Source organism: Erinaceus europaeus, chromosome 16, assembly GCF_950295315.1.
Source record: "Erinaceus europaeus chromosome 16, mEriEur2.1, whole genome shotgun sequence".
Taxonomy (NCBI): Eukaryota; Metazoa; Chordata; class Mammalia; order Eulipotyphla; family Erinaceidae; genus Erinaceus; species Erinaceus europaeus.
Window position 1 is genome coordinate 59,457,651 of NC_080177.1, and position 22,765 is coordinate 59,480,415.

Consider the following 22,765-nt stretch of genomic DNA (forward strand, 5'->3'; position numbering starts at 1 on the left):
TTAACATGTGAAATGACTATTATTTTCCCCCATGTAAGAAAACATCATGAAATTGATTGCTTACATGTATATGTCAAAAGCATCTGAAAATGTTACCATGTGATGAAGTATCAAAATCAAGGCACATTTAAAAATTTTTTTAAACTAAGATATAAATTCAGTTTGGATAATAACCCATTTTTGATTTATGGTAAAGTAGATCAAAAGAGTGATTAAAGCCATTCAATTTGAATGCCTTCCCTCATCTTCAGAAAGTGCCTTGTGTATGTTTGAACTTAATAATTAAATTAATTGGTTTTATCCAATGAGCGTTTTTATTCTCAACACTTTAAATAAGAGGATTTAATTCCAGAATGAGTCATTAGAATAGTAATAAAGGAAGCTGAGAGGTCTGCACAATCCTTTTCAACCAATGTTCACCTTGATTCAAATAACCCTTGAATGAACCACAGCAAGACCAAACTATTCATTGTATGCCATATGCTTTGGTGTTTGCCAAAAACCTCATGAATCAAAGTGTTTTGTTTTTCATTTTCCCCCAGAACTTTAAGCTATACAACCAGCAATTCCATAATAATGGAAAAACTGTGGCTTTATCGAGTAATTTCTCTCCACCCAATAAATAGTACTCTACCTTGGAGCAACTTGTATATTTCACACCTTAAATTTCTATTTACCAAAACGGCTAATCACTTCACAATTGAACTCAGAACAACAACAACAAAAAAAAAAAATTATCAATTAAAGTGGTTGGAACTCCTGCAAATTATCATTTAGGAATGAAGTAATTGCTTTCATCAGGGCAGAAAAGCCCGCCAGAACAGAAATGTCACTTTAGATTAGTGTTCTCACTCCTGAAGCTATGGATGACACAGCTGATATAAGACTAAATGCCAAGACCAATCAATTGCTTTTGTGGCTCTGCTCTGAGCTGCTGTAAAAGGGGCCATTTTCTAGGATCTACTCTTCATTATAGTAAATGCTATCTCCTTGGTAACATAATTCCATTTCTCATAAATTCTGTCTGAGAGCATTGTCCTAACAATGGATGTTTGTGGAAAAGAATGCTGTTGGTTTAATGCACAGAATTAAGTGTGAGTGGCTGTCAAACTGCTATAGTGTACTAGTTCGTAAACGTAAATTGAAGTCTTAGACATTAAAAAGAATTCTTGAGTAGTAATGAATGTCCAGAACAAGGGTAAGATATTGTATTTGAAGGTTCTATGCTGCCGAGTTAGAATTTTGACTATTCTAGTATTTACCTCCCCGCTCTGTTAAATCAGACAGCTCACACCAGCGGTGGGTGAGCACTTCACTTACTTTCTCAGCAGTGTAGTTTGCAAATGTGAAACCTCAGAAGCAAATATGGATTCATTAGGCAACTGCATGAGATCTGTGAATAGCCACAACTGTGTTAAGGGGGTGGGGGGGTAGGTTTCTTTGAGCTCAGCTCTTCCTGGAAAGCGTCCAGATCTTAATTTGTATTGTTCATCGCCCTGAAGTTACAACAATCTGGGTTGCAAGCTCCAATTAAAAAGAAATTGAAGAAGCTAATATAGTGAGAAAGCAGCAATTCCCTGCACTGCTCTCTTCAGGTCTGAAGTTTAGAAAGAGATTCAGGATCACGGGCCTTTGCCTGACATGGGATAAAGGCTTTCTCATCCTGGTGAGCACACATGTGTAACTTCCATTAACAGTAACAGAAGTCGTGAGCACACATTGAGAGGATAGTCTACTGCTAAATATTTGAAAGGGTCAGAGTAGCTCTGCCGAAAGTTACATTGAGAGGGAACAGTGGACACTCTGTGACTACAAGACACTTTACTGACCATCCAAAGGACATCACTGGAATCTCGACCACTCCAAGGAGTTATGACACTAATTTTTATAATATCAATAGCAGGAAAGTACACAGGTTGTTTCTTTTTCTTTCTTTCTTTCTTTCTTTCTTTCTTTCTTTCTTTCTTTCTTTTATTTTTGCCTCCAGGTTTATTGCTGGGACTCAGTGCCTGCACCACATTGTTGTTATGGTTATTATTATTGTTGTTGTTGGATAGGATAGAGAGAACTGGAGAGAGGAGGGAAAGACAGAGAAGGGGAGAGAAAGACAGACACCTGCAGACCTGCTTCATCGCCAGTGAAGCGACCCCCCCTGCAGGTGGGGAGCCGGGGGCTCAAACTGGGATCCTTATGCCGGTCCTTACTCTTGGCACCATGTGTGCTTAACCTGCTGCACTACCGCCCTACCGTCCTACCCCACCCCACCTTTTTTTTTTTTTGCCTCTAAGGTTATTGCTGGGGCTCGGTGCCTGCGCTACGAATCCACTGCTCATGGAGGCCAATTTCCCTATTTTGTTGTCTTTGTTGTTGCTGTTATTGTTGCCATTGCTGTTGTTATTGTTGGATAAGACAGCGAGAAATCGAGAGAGATGGGGAAGACAGAGAGGGAGAGAGAAAGATAGACACCTGCAGACCTGCTTTTCTCTTGTGAAGCAAACCCCCTGCAGGTGGGGACATGAACCAGGATCCTTACACAGGTCCTTGCGCTTCATGCCATGCATGCTTAACCCACTGTGCTACTGCCCAGTTTCCTGTTTCTGCTTTTTATGATTATTCTTAAAAGATTATTCTTAATTGCCATTGAAGAACAGCATCACTCTGAAGGTAGTAATGGTAAAACTTGGCATCTCTGAATGTTTTAAACAGTATCTCATATAATTCATGATTTCCAAAATCATGAGGGGACGGGGAAGGGTAACGATAAGGAAGCCAATTTCAACATGCAAATAAGTAACATTTCAGCCCCTATTTGTGGGGGTTAGGAGGAAAGTTGTGCGATAGAATAATGCTACCATATTGGTTTCATACATTCTTTCCAACTATCTGTACCCATCCTCCAATGCCCAGACACTAAGAGTTTTCCTGATATAAAGAGGCCATTCCCTGGAGTGTGGATTTCATATGCTAAAAACCAAGACTATCCTTGGCAAACAAGGATATCTGGTCACCCTGAATGTATCATGGGCCTAGATCTCACAAATAAGAAGATTAAAATATGAGCTGGAAAAAATAATTTGGACAAAGTCAAATATGAGGATAGCTAGAATTTGGAACTGTACAAAATGACTCAAGGGCATCTTTCTCAGTGTGTCTGTGAGAACCAAGTCCCTAGGACTTCCCTTTTTCCAATTGCACATATAGGTCAATTAAGTTGCTGATGAACTATGTTTAACTTACAACTACCTCTATAAAGTCCATAATTGCTGTGAAAATAATTCCCTAATGAAATAGTCAATAAACTGTTATTTTTGTTTTCAGCTTATAAGCACATTCCAAATTGGGGCAGGTATATTTGTTGTTGATTGCTGTAAGTCCCAAACTAAATAGTTTGGAATTCAAATGACCTTTCCTGGAAGAAAAGTTCAGTTTTTTCTTGTTTCTTTTTTTAAAATATTTTTTATTTATTTATTTTTTTTAGATAGGACAGAGAGAAATGGAGAGAGAAGGGGAAGACAGAGGGGAAGAGAAAGACAGACGCCTGCAGACCTGCTTCACCGCCTGTGAAGCGACTCCCCTGCAGGTGGGGAGCTGGGGGTTTGAACCAGGATCTTTACACCGGTCCTTGCACTTAACCCACTGCGCTTAACCCACTGCGCTATCATCCGACTCCCTTCTTGTTTCTTTAGGAGTAATTTTAAACATTTTGAAAACACAACTAAGGGGGAAAAGTTTTTTGAACACCTTCCAGCTTGATAGTTTGGAAAGGTGAAGGCTTAAAGGCTTACTTTGACACATTTAAAGATCTTTAGCTATGAAAAAGCAAAGTTACGGTCGCATGAACACTGTAAATAGCACCGACTCTTCTACTTGACATCAAGGAACACATCATTATACTAAAAATCCCTCCATTCCTTCGTGAACTAGAGATAATGAACTATTATGGCAACCTCTATCTTTAAACAGCTGAAGGTGAAGGTCTATCAGTCTTAAGAGACTATATACTCTCCCACTTGTTCAGCTGCTATTTTAAGCTATATATTTCTATTTTGCCTTTCCTCAAGATTCCAAAAGCACACTGCATGGTTGCCATGGGGTATTAATTTACAATTTCCATAGGACACTTTGGCAAACACATACCCAAAGGCTTAGAAATTTGTCTTCTTCTGACCGAAGCTAAGGAGCAAATATATTACTCAAAGAATATTCAATGCCTCTGTGATAAATGAAACTTAATACTTATGGAACATTGAAGATGTTGGGAAAAAAGTAAAAACCTTCAACGGCTTGAAAGTTTATTTATTTATTCTCTTTTGTTGCCCTTGTTTTTTCGTTGTTGTAGTTACTATTGTTGTCCTCGTTGTTGGATAGGACAGAGAGAAATGGAGAGAGGAAGGGAAAACAGAGAGGGGGAGTAAAGAGAGACACCTGCAGACCTGCTTCACCGCCAGTGAAAGCGATTCCCCTGCAGGTGGGGCGCCGAGGGCTCCAACGGGGATCCAAGCACCACAGCTCCTTGTGCTTGGCGTCACGTGTGCTTAACCCGCTGTGCTACCGCCGGACTCCCGGCTTGAAAGTTTTTATAGCTTGCTAAGCAATAAAAGATGGTTTATTAAGCAGTATGTATAGTGAGATCAAACAATTATGTAATTATTTATTTCTCTATATACATCTAAATATGAGTATTTTAAAATCTGCACTCATTTCCCATAAACCGAAATATCAAAAATGGTTATATCTACATGGTAGAAATCCCTTACGTGTGCATGGGGCAGGGGGCTGGGGGAGGAGAGGTGCACATAGTTTGACAGTTCTGCAATCATATAGTTATTTACTGTTAAAAAAAAAAACCGCGCCACCTTTGAGCCCCCGCCTCCTGCCGGGGGTCAGGCTGCGGCGCCAGGGCAGCCGCTCGTGGTAACTGGGGCTCCGCGCTGCCGGCCACCCTTTTTAGCCACGAGCCACATGGGAAAAAAAAAACCTAGATGTGAGGAACTACGGAAAGGGGTACAGTGGGCATTAGGGACCTATTACATAATGGTGGCAAAGAATTCAAGTTCACGATAGGAGTGGTGTGCAGACACCTATCACAGGGAGATATGAAATCATACCCATGGGGGCCGGGCGGTAGTGCAGAGGCTAAGCACACATGGTGCAAAGTGCAAGAACCAGCGTAAAGATCCCGGTTTGAGTCCCCAGCTACCCACCTTCACGGCTGGTGAAGCAGGTCTGCAGGTGTCTGTCTTTCTCTCCCACTCTCTGTCTTTCCCTCCTCTCTTGATTTTTCTCTGTCCTATCCAACAACAACAGCAATGACAACCATAGTAATAACGACAACAACAAGGGAAACAACAAGGGCAACAAAATGGAAAAAAATGGCATCCAGGAGCAGTGGATTGACAGTAGAGGCACTGAGCCCCAGCAATAACCCTGGAGGCAAACAAACAAACAAACAAGAAACCATACCCATATATCAGCCATTGTACTGTAAGTCACAACTTCCCAATGAAATGATTTGGAAGAAAAACAAACAAAAACAAAAACCAAAAACTCACCACCATGATGTTCTCAGTTGCTCTTCATTTATGAACTAATTTGGATGGAATTGCTAGCAAATGAAAACTTTTTCACCACATCTTACTATAGTAGGACTGGGAAGAGATTTGAAGTGGGCCAGGAGTTATCTCATACTTTAGAGTACATGAGACCCTGACTTCAAACTTTTTAATACATCAGACAAGTATGAGTGGTATCAAGGGAGTATCCAAGAAGGGAAAGTGTCTCTCTTTTCTATATATCAAGTTACCCCTCTCTCACTATCTAAAAAATAAAAATGAACAAGAAAGCCCTCAACAGTACTGTACCCATGCCTGGCGAACATTAAAAGGGAGGGTAAGGGAAAGAGTAAATTAAAAATCACTCACACGAATACTTGTCAATTTGCCATGCTTAAGTTTACCATCCTTAAGCTGCCCAGTTGAAAACTGTGATCACAACTGGAAATTTGATTAGTTCACCATGGTGACATCATATATAAACTGCCTATTAAGGGACCAGAGAGACAGTTCACTTGGAAGTGTTCATGCCTTGACCTTGTCATGTGCATGACCCAGCTCTGAGCCCTCATATCGTATAGGAATCTTGGGGGAAGGGGAAGCACTGTGTCTTTCTACCTGAATGAAAAGCCATTCTAGGAGTGGAGAAGTAACTCAGTCCAGGGTTGATTCAAAGCTATAGTAACCCTTCTTATTAAAATCAGTGCAGGTCCTGCACAATTAGTAACTAAATGATGTTAAATTAATTCAAGTATATTTTTCACAAGCCTTTTGTTATGTATAATAAGGGTGTTCAGAAACTGTCTTACATATACAGTCTGTTCTCAGTATTTGTTGAAAGATTATGCTGAGGTCCTTAAAAGTCATGATCAGAAACAGTAAACGGCACATCCAATGCAACATTGCCGACACAAAATTTACTCAGCAACTCAGTGTTTGGACTATGAAGGGAAGGGGAGGTCAGGAGGAAAAGCAGGGAGGAGAGGCAAATGTGGAAGGAAGAAGAAATACAGGCACTAACCTCCCAACCTGATTATTCATAAATTCTTCCTTCTCAAAAATATTTCAATTCTGAAAACATAGTTGGTCCCTAGCACCATTCTAGAGGTGGTACTATAGTGTGCAGCAAACTGACTGAGAAAATGAAAAGCAGAAGTCAAAAAGGGTGGAAGTATATAGCATAATGATTATGCAAAGAGATTCTCATGCCTGAGGCTCCAAAGTCCCAGGTTCAATCCCCTGCATCACCTTAAGCCAGAGCTGAGCATTGCTCTGCTAAAAAAAAAAAAAAAAAAAAAAAAGTCAAAAACATGTCTAGTCACTCTTTGTTAATGATGCACTACATAAAATGACATAAATATATAACAACTAGGGGTAGGGAATTTTTTCAAAAAGGAATCAGATTATTTATTATCTTTATTTGTGGGATAGAGACAGTCAGAAATCCAGAGGGAAAGAGGGATAGAGAGGGTGAGAGGCAGAGAGACACCTGCAGCACTGTTTCACCACTTGTGAAGCTTTCCCCTGCAGGTGGGGACTGGGTGCTCAAACCTGGGTCCTTGTGCACTGTAACATGTGCGTTGAACCAAGCACACCACTACCTGGTCCCAACGAATCAGCTTTTTCACATAATTATCACAGCTCTTTGTTAGACCTTTGTGTTCATATGTCTTCAGAAATACAAAAGGAGTGAACAAAGACAGTGCTCCAAAGACAAGACAGAAGAGTTAATAAAGAATTTACGATAACAGGGAACCTACAAATCAAGGGGAGGTATTAAATATCTGTAGTTTCAGAGTGATTCAGTCAGACAGCTATACCTAAACATCTGAATTCAATGAAAGGTTTGGAACCACTGTTTTCCTCTAGCTGAATCTTTGCAACTTCTAGGTATAGTTTCTTTTTGCCTTATTCTTATTTATTTGCTTAGAAAGTGTGTTTACTTTAAGTGTTTGTGCATCCACTTGCCATACTGGGGCATCTATGGCCTTCTCACTTCCTTTTGACTATATGCTCAGTCTCTTGGATTGGAGGCTGACAGCTCAGGTGGAAGGGATGGCCATGATGTCTATTTGTGAAGTTTACTGCTTTGTGAGATTAATCCAAATGGCACAATTCTAGTCAATTTCACTCACAGCAGGAGAAGACAAGAGAAACATCCTTGTATAAAAGTCAGGCACTGCTCTTCATATACAGCTTCCAGACCTGATTGTACATTAAATACAGAAAAAAGGTCAGTGAATGTGCACATGTACATGTTCGTACACGCACATGCACACGCGTACACACACATACACACACACACACACACACTTGCTGAGGTGTATCCCAACAGATATGCTACAACAGCCCAATGTGTGCATGCATATGTAAAGACTACTTTATGCCTAACTGCAGGTTATAATTTTATTGATAGACTTAGATGACATTATAAAATCCATAAGGGCAAAGAGCAAATGATTTTGTCCTGTCACTAGAAATCCAATACAAAATTATAGCTTTCATTTAGAAGCCTTTTTGAAACTTTTGTATAATCAGTCATGATGCATGGTCATCAATACCTATATCTGGGCCATGATGATAAGAGAAGAGGGCCGGGGGGAAACTGCCAAGTCAATGCCTATATTGAAAGCAACCCCACATTCTTCTATTAAAACGGTAACTCCTAACTTTACAAAATGCTATACTGAATTTGAATAATTCCACAAAGATTTCTATAAGTATTTATTTAAGTGCTACTACATGCTAAATGTAGATTTAGATCTTAATATATAAAATCCAATTTAGTTATTTTATTCTTAAAATTATTTTCTTTTTATTAGATTCTTTAAAAATCTTTTTTTATTTATTATTGTATAGAAGTTGAGAGGGGAGGGGAAGATAGGGAGAGAACCTTCAGTTCTACTTCACTCCTGAAGTTTTCCCCTTGCAGGTGGGGAAATTTAGTTCTTTCATACTTAATACACCGGCTTGCAAAAATTCCTGAGTAATGTGTGCATGAAAAGTAGGAATGAAGAAAACAATGCCTTTTTACCGGAGTTCAATAGCTGTAGGTAGCCTTATGTGTACCCTTTAGGGTAAGAGGTTTTTGCTCCCTGAAAATTCACCAAGTCATGAACTTTTAAAGCAACAATCTGACAGGCTCTGATGTGTACCAGAGGTCTAACAAATTAGTACTAAGGAAATTTAACTACTGTTCTTAGGAGGAAAAGATCCCTGTAAAAGAGTAAAGAGTAGGGGGTCGGCCGGTAGCACAGCGGGTTAAGCGCACTTGGCGCAAAGCGCAAGGACTGGCGTAAGGATCCCAGTTCCAGCCCCTGGCTCCCCACCTGCAGGGGGGTCGCTTCACAGGCAGTGAAGCAGGTCTGTAGGTGTCTATCTTTCTCTCCCCCTCTCTGTCTTCCCTCCTCTCTCCATTTCTCTCTGTCCTATCCAACAACGAACAACATCAACAACAACAATAATAACAACAAGAGTACAACAACAAGGGCAACAAAAGGGGGAAAAAATGGCCTCCAGGAGCAGTGGATTCATGGTGCAGGCACTGAGCCCCAACAATAACCCTGGAGGCAAAAAAAAAAAAAAGAGAGAGAGAGAGAGTAAAGAGTTTTCTTCCTCTCTGTGATCAAAATGCTAATATTCCTGGGCAGAATGAGGCTGAGCCATCAAAAATGGATTCCCCCACCCCCAATAGTTTGTGCTTTTAGTGGGAGATTACAGATAGAATGAATGTGTACAGAAAAAATTATTTGTACAAGGTGATCTAAGTTAAAAGCAACTGACAGATACTCTGGACAATAAGATGAGTTAATTGAGTAAACTGGTGGTCCACATAAGGAAGCTACTCATTGCAAGTAAATAATGGGACTGAGAAAACCATTTATTTATCACAATCAAAAACTGATAACTATATCATGAAGCCTGGGTACTGGACCAAGCTCTGTCACTATTAGTTAATAACTTCAAACAAGACCGTGAATATCTTTAAGATACTTAATGTCTTTCAGTGTTTGTTTTCTCACCTAAAAACAAATGGATTGATGTCTAGAACATCATACCCCCTAAAGGCTGTCTTTTTCAGTTGTTCCTTTGCCACAGACCATTAATAAACTACTGGAAAATGTATCTGAGGTGCACTAAAATTGTTATGTTTTTCTCAAGAGTTTTAAAGTTTATGTTCTCTCCTCATCCCTACCATTCAAACTGCTAGTATCTAATACAAAGAGCCTTCAAAAAGTAAATATGCAATTGGAATTTTGCATAAGAATCAAAGAGGCTGCCTGGTTGTTAAACTCACAGATGATATAAAAACTAAGATTCTGTGGTTCAGGAGGTGGCACAGTGGCTAAGGCACTAGACTCTCAAGCATGAAGTCCTGAGTTGAATCCCCAGCAACACATGTACCAGAGTGATGTCTGGTTCTTTCTCTCCTCCTATCTTTCTTGTTAATGAATAAATAAAAATCTTTAAAAAAAAAAAGGTAAATTTTCCAATAACAGTAAACTGCTTTCAGCTTTTTATTTCCGAAGTAAAGTATACATCCTCTCTAGAACTGACAAAGCAGGGCACAAATTAGTTAATTTTAGCATATTTAGTAAGGACTTCAGCTCTTAAGAGTCTCTCTCTATTTCTCTCTTTCTCTCTCTCTCCTGACCCACATGTACTCCAACATAAGGGTGTTCTCAATTTTCCAAAATAAATTTTAAAATACTTAGTAAAAAAAAAAAAACTTCAGCTCTTTAAGTTGACAAAATAATATGGTTTGCACGAGAGTTCCATTTTATACAGAAAATTCAACTTTTTTTCATTAGTTGATGGGAGAGGTTCAAATGATAGCAAAGTTTGCATTTTTTTTTCCTCCAGGGTTATTGCTGGGCTCTGTGCCTGCACCATGAATCCACCGCTCCTGGAGGCCACTTTTTCCCCCTTTTGTTGCCCTTGTTGTTGTAGCCTCGTTGTGGTTATTATTATTGCCATTGTTGATGCTGTTCGTCGTTGGATAGGACAGAGAGAAATGGCAATAAAATAATAATAATAATTAATAATAATAATAAAGGAAGACAGAGAGGGGGAGAGAAAGGCAGACACCTGAAGACTTGCTTCACCGCCTGTGTAGCGGCTCCCCTGCAGGTGGGGAGCCCGGGGCTTGAACCAGGATCCCAACTCCGATCCTTGCACTTTTCAACGCTTAATCCACTGCGCCACCGCCCAACCCTCTAAAGTTTGCATTTTTATATGCTAACTGCCTAGTTTCTTTTTTTAAATTTTTTATATTTTTCCTTTTTTGTTGTCCTTGTTTTTTTATTGTTGTTGTAGTTATTATTGTTGTTGTTATTGATGTTGCCGTTGTTAGATAGGGCAGAGAGAAATGAAGCAAGGAGGGGAAGATAGAGAGGGGAAGAGAAAGATAGACATCTGCAGACCTGCTTCACCGCCTGTGAAGCGACTCCCCTGCAGGTGGGGAGCCAGGGCTCAGGATCCTTATGCTGGTCCTTGGCGCTTTGTGCCACCTGCGCTTACCCCACTGCGCTTCCGCCCAACTCCCTATGGCTGCCTAGTTTCTATATGTATTATAATAGCTTGGAAAATACCTACAGAATGTTAAATATGTGAAACAAGTGATCAACAGACCCATGTTGGTTGTGATCATGATAAAATCAACCCAGCTATCTATATCTACTTATTTCCAGTAATTTAGACACTGGGTAGACATATATATATTTAATACTTTTGTCCATTCCCAAGACGAGTCATATTTATACTGGTATTTTTTTTGTCAGTCTGTTTGCATAGTAGATTCCACAGTTCTTTCAAAATAATAGCTTATATCTCATGGGCTGATCTGGTCTAGAACTGACCAGAAAGGAACTATTAAGCCCTGGCACCTATTAAGTCATCAGAAATAACGCTGGTCAAAGTCATGAAACAACTAGCAACATTCCACCGATGACTCATGCCTTTCTGGCTTTCTCAAAAGTGTTTTATTGCTGAATACTAGAATGAGGCTGTATTGTTTGTTCATTGGCACATAAATACGATTTCCTTTTAATTAAACTTGCTCGACCTATAAACAACATCAGCATGTTCACTATGTAATGTCTCACATAACTTTATGTACTAGGGAAAATAGTGAGCCTTGTGAACCACATGTTCAAAAGAAAATTCTTTCCACTGAGAAGTGTGGAGAATTTTTAATAGCATAAATAATGTTTACATTAATTTCACTCAAACTTCTGCAGGCTAAAGCAACACATTTTGAGCAGCTGGTAGTCTTGGATTTGTTAGGAATAATATTTAGCTTAAAGTCCAGAAAGGTTCAAATGTGATTCATTCTAAGTTTGGAATGAATGAAGGTGGAAGTTATTAGATGGAAAGACCAAAAGAGAAAAGGAAGCACCTTTACAAAGAGCTATTATACCTGATAGGCTCCATGCAAGACAGTTGAAATGTGAGCTTCAGTATTCAAAATAGAAAGGACACAATCATATGTCTGGTTAACTTACAGGAAATAGTTCCAGAGACAATTTTACACTAACTACAGTGATTTGGGCAATTTTTTAAAATAATACCAACCAATTTTTCTCCATTATACTCTGCTGGCAGAAAATAAAACATTTTTCTTTGAAATGATTGCCTTTGGTTTTGTTAAATCATGCATTCTGTCAACATGTGGTCACCATTTTTACATGATCTTTCTACTTCGCTAGAAAAGAATGAATTCACAGTCTGAACCCTGATATAAATATGTAATCTTGCAATGGTTAAGGCTTCTTCTATTACTGCAAAATGAAGAGACAAGAAATGGATGTGAAATCGTAAGAAATGAAACAAAAGAAGATGGCCAAATAAGAATAAAATTTAGAATCTTGGATGTGTGCCAGAGATAAATGTAGAAAATGCCCATTCCATATTGATCTTTTCTTTCTTTCTTTCTTTCTTCTTTTTTTCTTTTCTTTTTTTTTTTTTTTTACTGGAACACAAAGGGAATTTGTGAAGCTCTTGATTTTAAAACACTAATATTTGAAAAGCCTATTTATGTCAAGAGAAATGTTCTAGCGGCTTGCCGTAACTAGCAAAAGGTTAGAGTAGCACACTGTGTAATAAAGTCTTAAAATAAGAAAGACATTATCTTGTCATTTAATACATTTTGGATATAATTGTAAAATGCCTATTGCTATAATTGCTTCCACTCACTATGTCATCTTCTAAGATGGAGAGTCTCATCTCAGTTCTCCAGCCTGTATATCATTAAAATTGAATTATTTTGAAAAAATAAAATATAATCATATTGTTGGTGGCCCTGTGGGTCTTTGTTTCATGACATAGAGAAAGTACCACTAAGATCATCAGAGTGATGTGCCCACACTACCCATTGAGATTTCCCAGAACAGGAACTCAGAAAGCATCCTTGACAGTGCTGATTTGGCTCTACAGGCTAGCAGGAGCATATATCACATCTCAGAGAAATTCACGGTCAGATATGCATTAATCCAAAGAGAAACGATGAACTGAGATGCTTCAGGGTCAGTGAGGTAGCAACCCAGGCTTGAGCCCCCAATATGTCACTGGGGAAGATTTGGTGCTTTGTGTGTTTCTATTTCTTTGTATTTCCCTCTACCTGAAAAAGCTGGTTGGGAGTGATGAGGAAAAGTGACAGAGGGGGAGGTGACAAATGGGGAAAGAAAAGTTTCAGATGAATCTTGAATTCAACCAAAATGGAAATGGTCAAAATAGAGGCAGAACTCTATGTGTGAGAGACAGCAGAAGAGGAAAAATCTTGTATCAAGAAAAAAAGATTTTGGGGCCGGGAGGTAGCGCAGAGGGTTAAGTGCACATGGCGCAAGGTGCAAGGACCAGTATAAGGATCCCAGTTCAAGCCCCCGGCTCCCCACCTGCAGGGGAGTGGCTTCACAAGTGGTGAAGCAGGCCTGCAGGTGTCTATCTTTCTCTCCCCCTCTGTCTTCCTCTCCTCTCCCCATTTCTCACTCTCCTATCCAGCAACAACAACCACAACAACATTAATGACAACAACAATAAACCACAAGGGCAACAAAGGGTAAGAGGTGGCCTCCAGGAGCAGTGGATTCATGGGGGAACCAAGTCCCAGCAACAGCCCTGGAAGGAAAAAACAAACTAACAGACAAACAAACAAAAAACAGATGGCCTCCAGGGTTACCACTGGAGCTCAGTGCCAGCACACTACAAATCCACCACTCCTGCTTTCCTCCCCCCCTTTTTCCTTTTCATTCTATAGGGCAAAGAGAAACTGAGAGGGGAGGGAAAGATAGAGAAGGGTAGAAGCATAGATGCCTGGACACCTGCAGACCTGCCTCACTACTTATGAAGAGTTCCCATAGCAGGTAGGAAGAGGAGGCTCAGTCCTGGGCTCTTAAAGGATTCCTGCGTTTAGTACTATGTGCACTTAAACAGGTGTGCCACCACCCAGCACCCACTGAAAGAATTTTATTAGACAGTTATGATTTAAGGACATAAGTGCATAATATGGGAAACATATGAGGTAAGTCAAAATACAGTCATAAAGGATACTACCAGAACAGTGTTCTAACAATGAGCAGCAGACAGGACAAACATTTACATTAAGATTAAAATTGAGACAATACTCTCCTTATGACAGAATGGCCCAAGTCTGAAAAATATAGTCACTATGTAGGGAATTGAGATTTAGTGCTACTTCTTTTTTTGTCTGTTTGTTTGATTTTAGATTTTTTTAAATTATAAAATGGATATATTGACAAGACCATAGGATAAGAGGGGTAGAATTCCACACAGTTCCCACCAGCAAAACTCCATATCCTATACCCTCCACTGAAAGCTCTCCTACTTTTATGTCAAGGTAAAACCTCCGATTATTAGCACACAGTTAAAATGATCTATTAAACAGAATTAAAGTGTAAATATTCATACTTTAAAAAGTAGAATTTTTTTATTAGGGAAATGTTGATATAAAAGACTGCTGACACAGACGTACAGTTTTACCCTCTCCCCATGACAGGTGTCAGCACACCATGTCCCCCCACCAACTTCCACCACACTACCACCCTATCCAACTACTGGATCTTCTTCAATAGATCATAACTAATTAGATTTCATCCTCTACTTTCCCCTTCTATGTTTCTTAAGTCCTACATACCAGTGAGATCATGAAATATTCATTATTTTCCCTCTGGTTTATTTCACTTGACTCAATTCCTTCAATTTTCAGTTATATATATTTTTAATTTTTTTTCTTTCTTCATTTTCCCTTTTGTTGCCCTTGTTTTTTTAGTGTTGTTGTAGTTATTGATGTCGTCGTTGTTAGATAGGACAGAGAGAAATGGAGAGAGGAGAGGAAGACAGAGAGGGGGGGAGAAAGACCTGCTTCACCACCTGTGAAGCTACTCCCCTGCAGGTGGGGAGCCGGGGGCTTGAACCCAGATCCTTAAGCCGGCCTTGCACTTTGCGCCATGTGCGCTTAAACCGCTGCGCTGCCGCCCAACTCCCTTCAGTTATATTTTTAGGCCAATATTCATTACCCCATTCATCTTCACTCTATAGTAACCATGGCATGTGTATGGGAGGGAGGGGGGAGATAATCATAATCTTAGTAATGATTACAAAATTTTAATTTAAAAAACTAGCCTCCACCAAGGTTCTATATTCAATGCATATGAAAAAAGCGTTAATAAAAAGCAGAGAAAGTATGGGCCATCAGGCCTTTGGTTTATGCCTGTTCCTGGGCCCCAGGTTTCTACCTTGTTAAATACCAAATGTGTCTAAGTCCCCCCTGGTCCATCAATATTAAAAAACCTTTTCACTAGAAGAAAGTCACCTAAGGGGTGAAAATAAAACACTACTTTTGACTAATCCAGAAGTCACTAAAATAAAATTAAGCAGAACACAGACTATTTTTTGCCACCACTGTTTTTCACTGGGGCTTGAGACCTGCATGACTCCACTATTCCTGGTAGTCTTTTCAATTTTTTTTCTTTTCTTTTCTCTAGATAGAGCGTGAGAAAAAGAGAAGGATAGTGAAACAGAAAGGAGATACATCAAAGCACTACTCTACAGCTTGTGAAGCCCCACCCCCAAACCATGGAGGGACTTTAAGTGATGGCCTGGGGCTAACACCCAGGTCTTTGTACATAGTGAACTGGGTACCCTATAAGAAAAAGTAGGTACTAGCCACAAAAAACACAGTATTTTCTAACCAGACAACTAATAACACCATGGCATTCAAATATAGCATCATTATTAACTATGTCACAAGAGTTTTGACAGGCCTGATTGGTGTTAAGCCACACCTGATCTACAAGCTAATATCCACTCTGAGTACCAGTGTCAAGGCTAAGCCACTGTGAAATATTTACCTAAATCTTTTCAAGCTTAATGGCATTGTCATTATACTATGTGATCTATTCTTTATAGCATTATATAAAATTAAGGAAATCTTAGCCTATTTCATTTTCCGTTGACAATTTAAAAATAGAATGCAATAAAAATAGCTCCTTATTGACCGTATACTTCATCTTAGTATGGGGCTAATTAAATATTTCATATGCTTTGTCTCAATCCTTAAACAGCTTTAAGGCTGTGTGTCTACAGATAAAGGAAAAAAGGTTTAAGGTAGTTAGACAACTTGCCTAAAGTCTCCCAGCTACAGCCTTGCAGACCAATCCCATATTATTCTACTTTAAAATTTTCATGTTTAACCACCATGACCAATAGCAGAAAAATTGAGCTGACAGATTAGTCAACAAAAAGATGTGTTTATTCCAACTTTTCAGGTTACAAGGAGTTTACTTTCAAATCATAGGCTTTGCTTTTAAAGAAAAAAAAAAAAAGAGGGATGTGTCTTTGTAAGCAAGAGAAGAAAGAGAACAGAGATCATTCAACTCAGGCATATGTGGGTCCTGGGATTAAATCTAGAGTCTCAGGGCTATAAAACCTGGGCTCTACTGTGAACTAACCACCCAGTCCTGAAGTTACTCTTAAAAAAAAATCAGCAAGTTTAGAGGACTTTTTTAATATTCCAGGATTTGATTTTGGGACTCAGGATTATTGTGGCAAATTTGAGAAGTCTTAATTTTAAAGAATTTATGAGTTCAGTTTACATAAATCAGAAATAAAATAACATGGCTTCTTTGTGTGGCCATCTGCCACTCTCATAAGCATCACTAGCTACAACATTGAGAATACTGGTAGTTTTTCTGTAGAGTTAATTGAAGCCTGCCTAAGAGTAATTTCAATTCAAAGCGTTAGAGCCGAATTTTGCTTTATGATCCTCACTTCACATAGTATTTCTGAAAACTAGAGCAAACCAAGAATCTGACTGGCATTTTGAAATCTTTCAGATTAAAACATGATCCAGCTTTTCTTCTGCTAGTTACCTAGTGTTGACATCAAGTCTCATATAAGAGAAAGTGTCACTCCAAGTGCAGTGTAGTCATGATCTATGCCACTGAAGAGAGGATCAGCTCATAGGAATTTAGACTTGCTCTCAACCTCTATTGTTGTTCTATCTGGACAGTACTTGCACCTTCTACTGTAATATAATGTGTTATATAAAAGTTATACAATAATAATCTGACATCCCTGGGCAGATGACCTCACCAGTGTGTCCTGAACTCCGCCTCCCTAGAGCCCTGCCCCACTAGGTAGGGAATGACAGAAACGGAATGGGGGGTATGGATTGATCAACCTGCCAACACCCATGTCCACCAAAGAAGCAGTTACAGAAGTCAGACCACCCACCTTCTTCACCACACAAAGATCTTTCGTCCATACTCCCAGGGGAATAAAGAATGGGGAATCTTCCAGTGGAAGAGATGGGATACAGCACTCTGGCGGTGGGAACTGTATGAAGTTGTACCCCTCTTATCTCACTGTCTTGTTGATCATTATTAAATCACTAATAAAATCAATTTTAAAAGTCATATAATAAAATGGTTACATGGTCTTCAACGAATTTCCAATGCTTAATATTTGCTTCATCACATCGCTTTCAGTTCCTATTCTTCCAAACACTTCATTCTACTGGGTCCTATTTTATGATTTCTGCTGATATATATTTTTTGAATTCAGCAGATAGATATCAGTTTTGTGTTAAAAGCACCCACTCTCTTCACAAAAAGTAGGAAGTGCAAGTTTGAGTTAGTTCATCTGTTACTCTCTTCTGTAGGTTTTCTGCCATTGTCTCTGAGGAGATACTTGCTTGCAGTAAATTTCATTTTGGCAGTTTACAAGATAAGAAACAAAAGATTCACCAATATTCTAAATACATCATATGAATTACGGAAAGAAAACATTGAAGTATTGGGGGGATCCCTAAGTATTGACTACTATCATAACAAAAAAAACATTCTGTGTATTAGAAAAAGAACTGGGAGTGAACAAAAGTAATTATCCAACCTATAGTCTTCCCTTGACAACAGAATACCCCTCTTCAGACCAAGAAAAAAATGGTCTAAAATGGCAATCTGGATAGTACCACAAATAGTAGCGCCATCTACAGGGACTGCAGCTTCTCAAAGCAGGAAATATAATCGAGTATGTGTGTCATCTGTTCAGAACAGGAAGGCATATGGAATTAATTTTATGAAAAAAAAAACTGTAAAATATAAATAGGGAAATAGAAGAGTAAAATAAAAGTCTCTAGTCTTTTTGTTTTTCTTATCCACTGAAGTCATTATCATAAACTGTTTCTTGTGTATTTTCCTACTGGGATATAATATCTGAAAGCACATATATGTAAACCATATCTTATTTACATGAAAACAATTATAAATGATAATTAAATAATTTCACATATATGAAGAGCAGGATAAGAAAATGTGTACATTATAAAATTAATCGAGAGTAGTATCAAATACTGGCACAAAGAAAAAGAAAATCCTTTAGTTCCATTTATAAGAAGAAAATGTGATTTCTTATATGGTAATGATGAAAACCATAGTTTAAGGAAATGTGTAGATTGGCTATCTGATAGGATCCTACAATGTCCTAGTTTCCTTTTCATAAAGGACAACAGTGTAATCAAAAAATAATGGATATGGGTGGTAACACCCCTGGTAGAGTTCCTGCATTACCGTGCACAAGAATCTGGGTTCAAGCCTTAAGTCCCCACAGGTAGCGGGGGAAGCTTTATGAGTAGCAAAACAGTGCTGGAGGTGGCTCTATCTCCCCTCCCCTCTTAAGCTCTCTGTCAACTATCAATGATTAAATAAAATAAATAAGTAAATAAAGAATTATTTGTACATATAATAGAGAAAATAATAACTTGTGGCCAATCTTTATTTTGTTTTGTTTTGCTAGATGTCTTAACCTTTAGGCATAAATATCTGAGGTAAGAAGTAATGTGAGTGGTCAAAAAAAATTGATTGCTCTCAATAAAATAACCTCCCTTTTCTGTACTAAGGTATTTCAATTCTGCAGCTACACAACAATAATTAATTTCCATTCCACTCAATGCTCCCTCTTGGGCCTTGCTCAGTGTATGGTCCTGGTAACAAAGGCCACAGTGGAACTTTCTGAGTAGCCAATCAAAGTGAAATGTGCTGTGTTCCCAAGTGTTTGGTACACAATACATGATTTTGTGAACCTCTCACCTATAGTGTACGAACAAGTCCCTGAAAATTAAAGTGTGAAATTCAAACACCTTTGTCCTTAAAACAAGCACAATCTGCCAAAAATGCTCTCTTCTGTGAACTTTTGGCATCGAACAGGGCAGAATGCAATATCCTTTGCATTCTGCTGCCAAAGACACGAAACTAGATCCAAAAGGAAGAAGCCAGGTAAATTGTTTAGGCCCATGACCTAATATTCTCCTTGGCACATACAGAGATTCATTCTTTAGTCTTCCAATAAATGCAGCCAATTGGAAATGCAATAAATGTATTATTCTATAGTGTAGTGAATAATTCAGATAAACAACATCCAATCTTAAAGAACCTACCTTCTAATTCTTTAATTGTCAAGTCCAGCTTATAAAACAAATTAAGAAATGATCTCTCTCAAACTTCTTTAAAAAGTTATCACTAATTTATACTTAAAAACAACTTAAACCAGAAACAAAAAAAAAGGAAAATTATATCCAAAGAGAATCTGTGTTTTTCAATCAGTTTGATCTCATCAGACCTCACAGTAAATCTATAAAGATATGCAGAAGGATTTTATTGATACCTCCTCAGACATAATTTGGAAGTGACATCAAATCGAGGGCAAAATGCTTTACTGCCAAAAAAAGAAAGAAAGAAAAGAAAAGTAATCCTAAGAGATAATATTCCTCTGTGAAGTTGCTAAGTCCTGAGTCCTGAAAAGAGTTAAAAATGTGAAGGCAATTCAAGAGTCAATTAGCCTAATAGTCAGATTTTATCAAATTTAAGATATCATAGTAAGACATATTCTGATTGTAGAAATGTTGGGGAAAATGCTGTTTTAGACTGTTCGATGGAAGGTCTATATATAAGGTAACAAATTTCACCATATATTAATGTTACAAATATAATAATTAGAGCCTGGGTGGTAGTGTATCTGGTTGAGTGCATATGTTCCAAAGCAAAAGGACCTGGAATCAAACCCACAGTCCCCACTGGGGGGGGGGGGGGGCGCTTCACGCTTCACAAGTGGTGAAGCAGTTCTGCAGGTGTCTCTCTGTCTTTTTCCTTTTCTATTTCCCCCTTCCTTTCAATTTCTGGCTGTCTCTATCCTAGAAATAAAAGATTTTATATATATATATACATATATATATATATTTAATGATTAAGTAAGATATGGTAAATATTTAAGAAATACACAGTGGAAAATATATCAAAACCTCAATCTTATTTGTAGGAGATACATTTCAAGAGCAGTGGAGCTGTGCTCTATGCATTTATGCTCTCTCCTTCTTTTCCCCAACTTACCTCTATTTTTCAAAAAAGAAAAAGTTAAAAGGCAACTGGGAATGGCAGGGTGGTAGGGCAGGCACCAAACCTCAGCAATAACCCTGGTGGAAATGAAAGAAGTACATGTGTATATGTAACAACACATATGACATCTATATGATTTTTTAATTCTACTCATTTTCTAAAAAAAAAAGTTTTTCTAAATGCCAGATTATCTGAGAAACCTATAGGTAAGTCAAATCTAGAGGAAAGTTCTACTCAAGAACAAAGATGACTGGATTGTACACTAATAATAAAATATGGGGTGTAACAAGACAGAGATGAGGAAAATGAGGGGCGGGAGGTGGTACACCTGGTTAAGTGCACATAGTACAAAGTACAAGGACCCCATGCAAGGACTTGGTCAAGCCCCCGCTCCCCACCAGCAGGGGGAGCTTCACAAGCGGTGGAGCAGGTTTGTAGGAGCCTCCCTTTCTCTTTGTCTCTCTACCACCCCCTCCTCTATCAAATTATCTCTGTCCTAGCCAATAAAAGGAAAAAATGGCCGCCAGAAACAGTGGATTCATAGTATAGGCACCGAGCCCCAGCAATAACCCTGGAAGTTTAAAAAAAAGAAGTGATAATAATAAGGAAAATTATGTTTCCTTAAGAGCGGCAAAAAAAGGTGCAAAAAAATTAAAAAGAAGCTAATACAGATAGAGATCTACTTGAGAGCACTGAAATATGGAAGATTAAGAAATAACCAGAGGCAAGCCTGGCAGGTCCTTCGAGACCATTCTGAGAAAGTATCTTTACCCTGACAGTCCTGAGAAGCCCAGCAAGGAACTAGAGCCAGATTTGCACTGCCAAAGACTAGGTAGAGAAGACTGGTTCAAAGGTGAATGAGATTATCCTGGAATGAGAAGAGGCTTGAAGTAGAGCAGTGGTTTTAACCTCAGTGAGAATGGAATTTTAGCCTGGGTAATTTTTTGGCTCTTCAGTCATTCCTGTGGAATGTAGATGGTTTAGCAGCATCCCTGGCATCTATGCACTGGATCCCAGTAGCACTCACCTAGTTAAGACAACCAAAATTATTTCCAGATTTTGCTAAATGTCCATGTGGAGACAAAATCACCTGCAGTAAGATCCACCAACTAGAGTGATTCTGAAAGGAACTGGAAAGAAGGAAACAGATTCTGGAAATACTAAAAAGAAAAAAAACATATTTGAAGGTGGTTTGTGCCATTCAATAAGTGATGACATCATGTACTGAGGTATGAGACACTAGGACAAAATTCAACTTGAGAAACAAATTATGAGTTCATTTTATAACCTGCAGTATTTGAGTAATCACCATAACGTCTGAAGAGCTCTAATGTAATATGCACTGTCATATTTAGACAGAAACTTGGGAGGAAATCCTGAAGAAAAAAAAAGACAAAAACATCTGATGGAGAGGGTGAAATATTTGAGAGTTGCATGTATAAAGGTGGTATTTTCAAATGTAAAAAAATTCACCTTAAGCCATACTTCAATTCTATGATTTTTCAGGGGCTGGGCAGTGGTGCAGAGGGTTAAGCACACGTGGTGTGAAGCACAAGGACCAGCTTAAGGATCTTGGTTTGAGCCCCCAAGTCCCCACCTGAAGCGGGGGCTCTTCCTAGGTAATGAAGCAGGTATGTAGGTGTCTGTCTTTCTCTCCTCCTTTCTATCTTCCCCTCCTCTCTCAATTTCCCTCTGTTCTATACAACAACAGCAACAACAACAATAACAATGAGAAACAACAAGGGCAACAAAAGGGGAAAAAAGTCTCCAGGAGCAGTGGATTCATAGTGCAGGCACCAAGTCCCAGTGATAATCTTACAAAATTATTGTAGTATTTTCAGGAAACAGACCTTCGAGTGAAGACACAACCACAGTGTACTTACACTAGAGCTGGAGCTAAGCAAAGTGTATCTTAAGGGATACATGGCTCACCTCAATCAAGGGTACTCTTTTAGAGGTTTAATTTGCAAAGCAAAGTTTAAAATGAAGATCAAGAGTGATTTTTTTTTTGTCTCTACTTTTTTTTTTCTCCCCAGAAATCAGTGATCTCCTCTCTGAGCATCTTGAATTATATTCTGATTGCAGCTACCTTGACTGAGACCAAAGCATTCCTCATCAGAGCTCAGATTGACTTGATTTCTTCCTTAGTGGTATATGATAAAAATAAGAAAGTTCAATTCTTAATCACTTCAGATTTCTAGAATTTTTGAAGACGAGTCCATGACATTGGCAATTGTTTGCTGGAGAGAGAGAAAGAGAGAGAGAGAGAGAGAGAAACTAAAGTTCAGTTGTGGTTATTATTTAGCT

At 38.7% G+C, this 22,765-nt stretch overlaps 1 protein-coding gene and 1 non-coding gene across 16 annotated transcripts in view; one reads left to right on the plus strand and one right to left on the minus strand.

The window, feature by feature from the left end:
- The window catches only part of NPAS3 (neuronal PAS domain protein 3), a 1,061,849-nt gene that overhangs the window by 740,677 nt on the left and 298,407 nt on the right, over positions 1–22,765 (minus strand). The gene's annotated exons all lie outside the window — the stretch shown is intronic.
- On the plus strand, positions 4,850–4,966 carry LOC132533653 (small nucleolar RNA SNORA76). Its single transcript, XR_009545505.1, has one exon. It is a non-coding gene; the product is annotated as a small nucleolar RNA SNORA76 (small nucleolar RNA).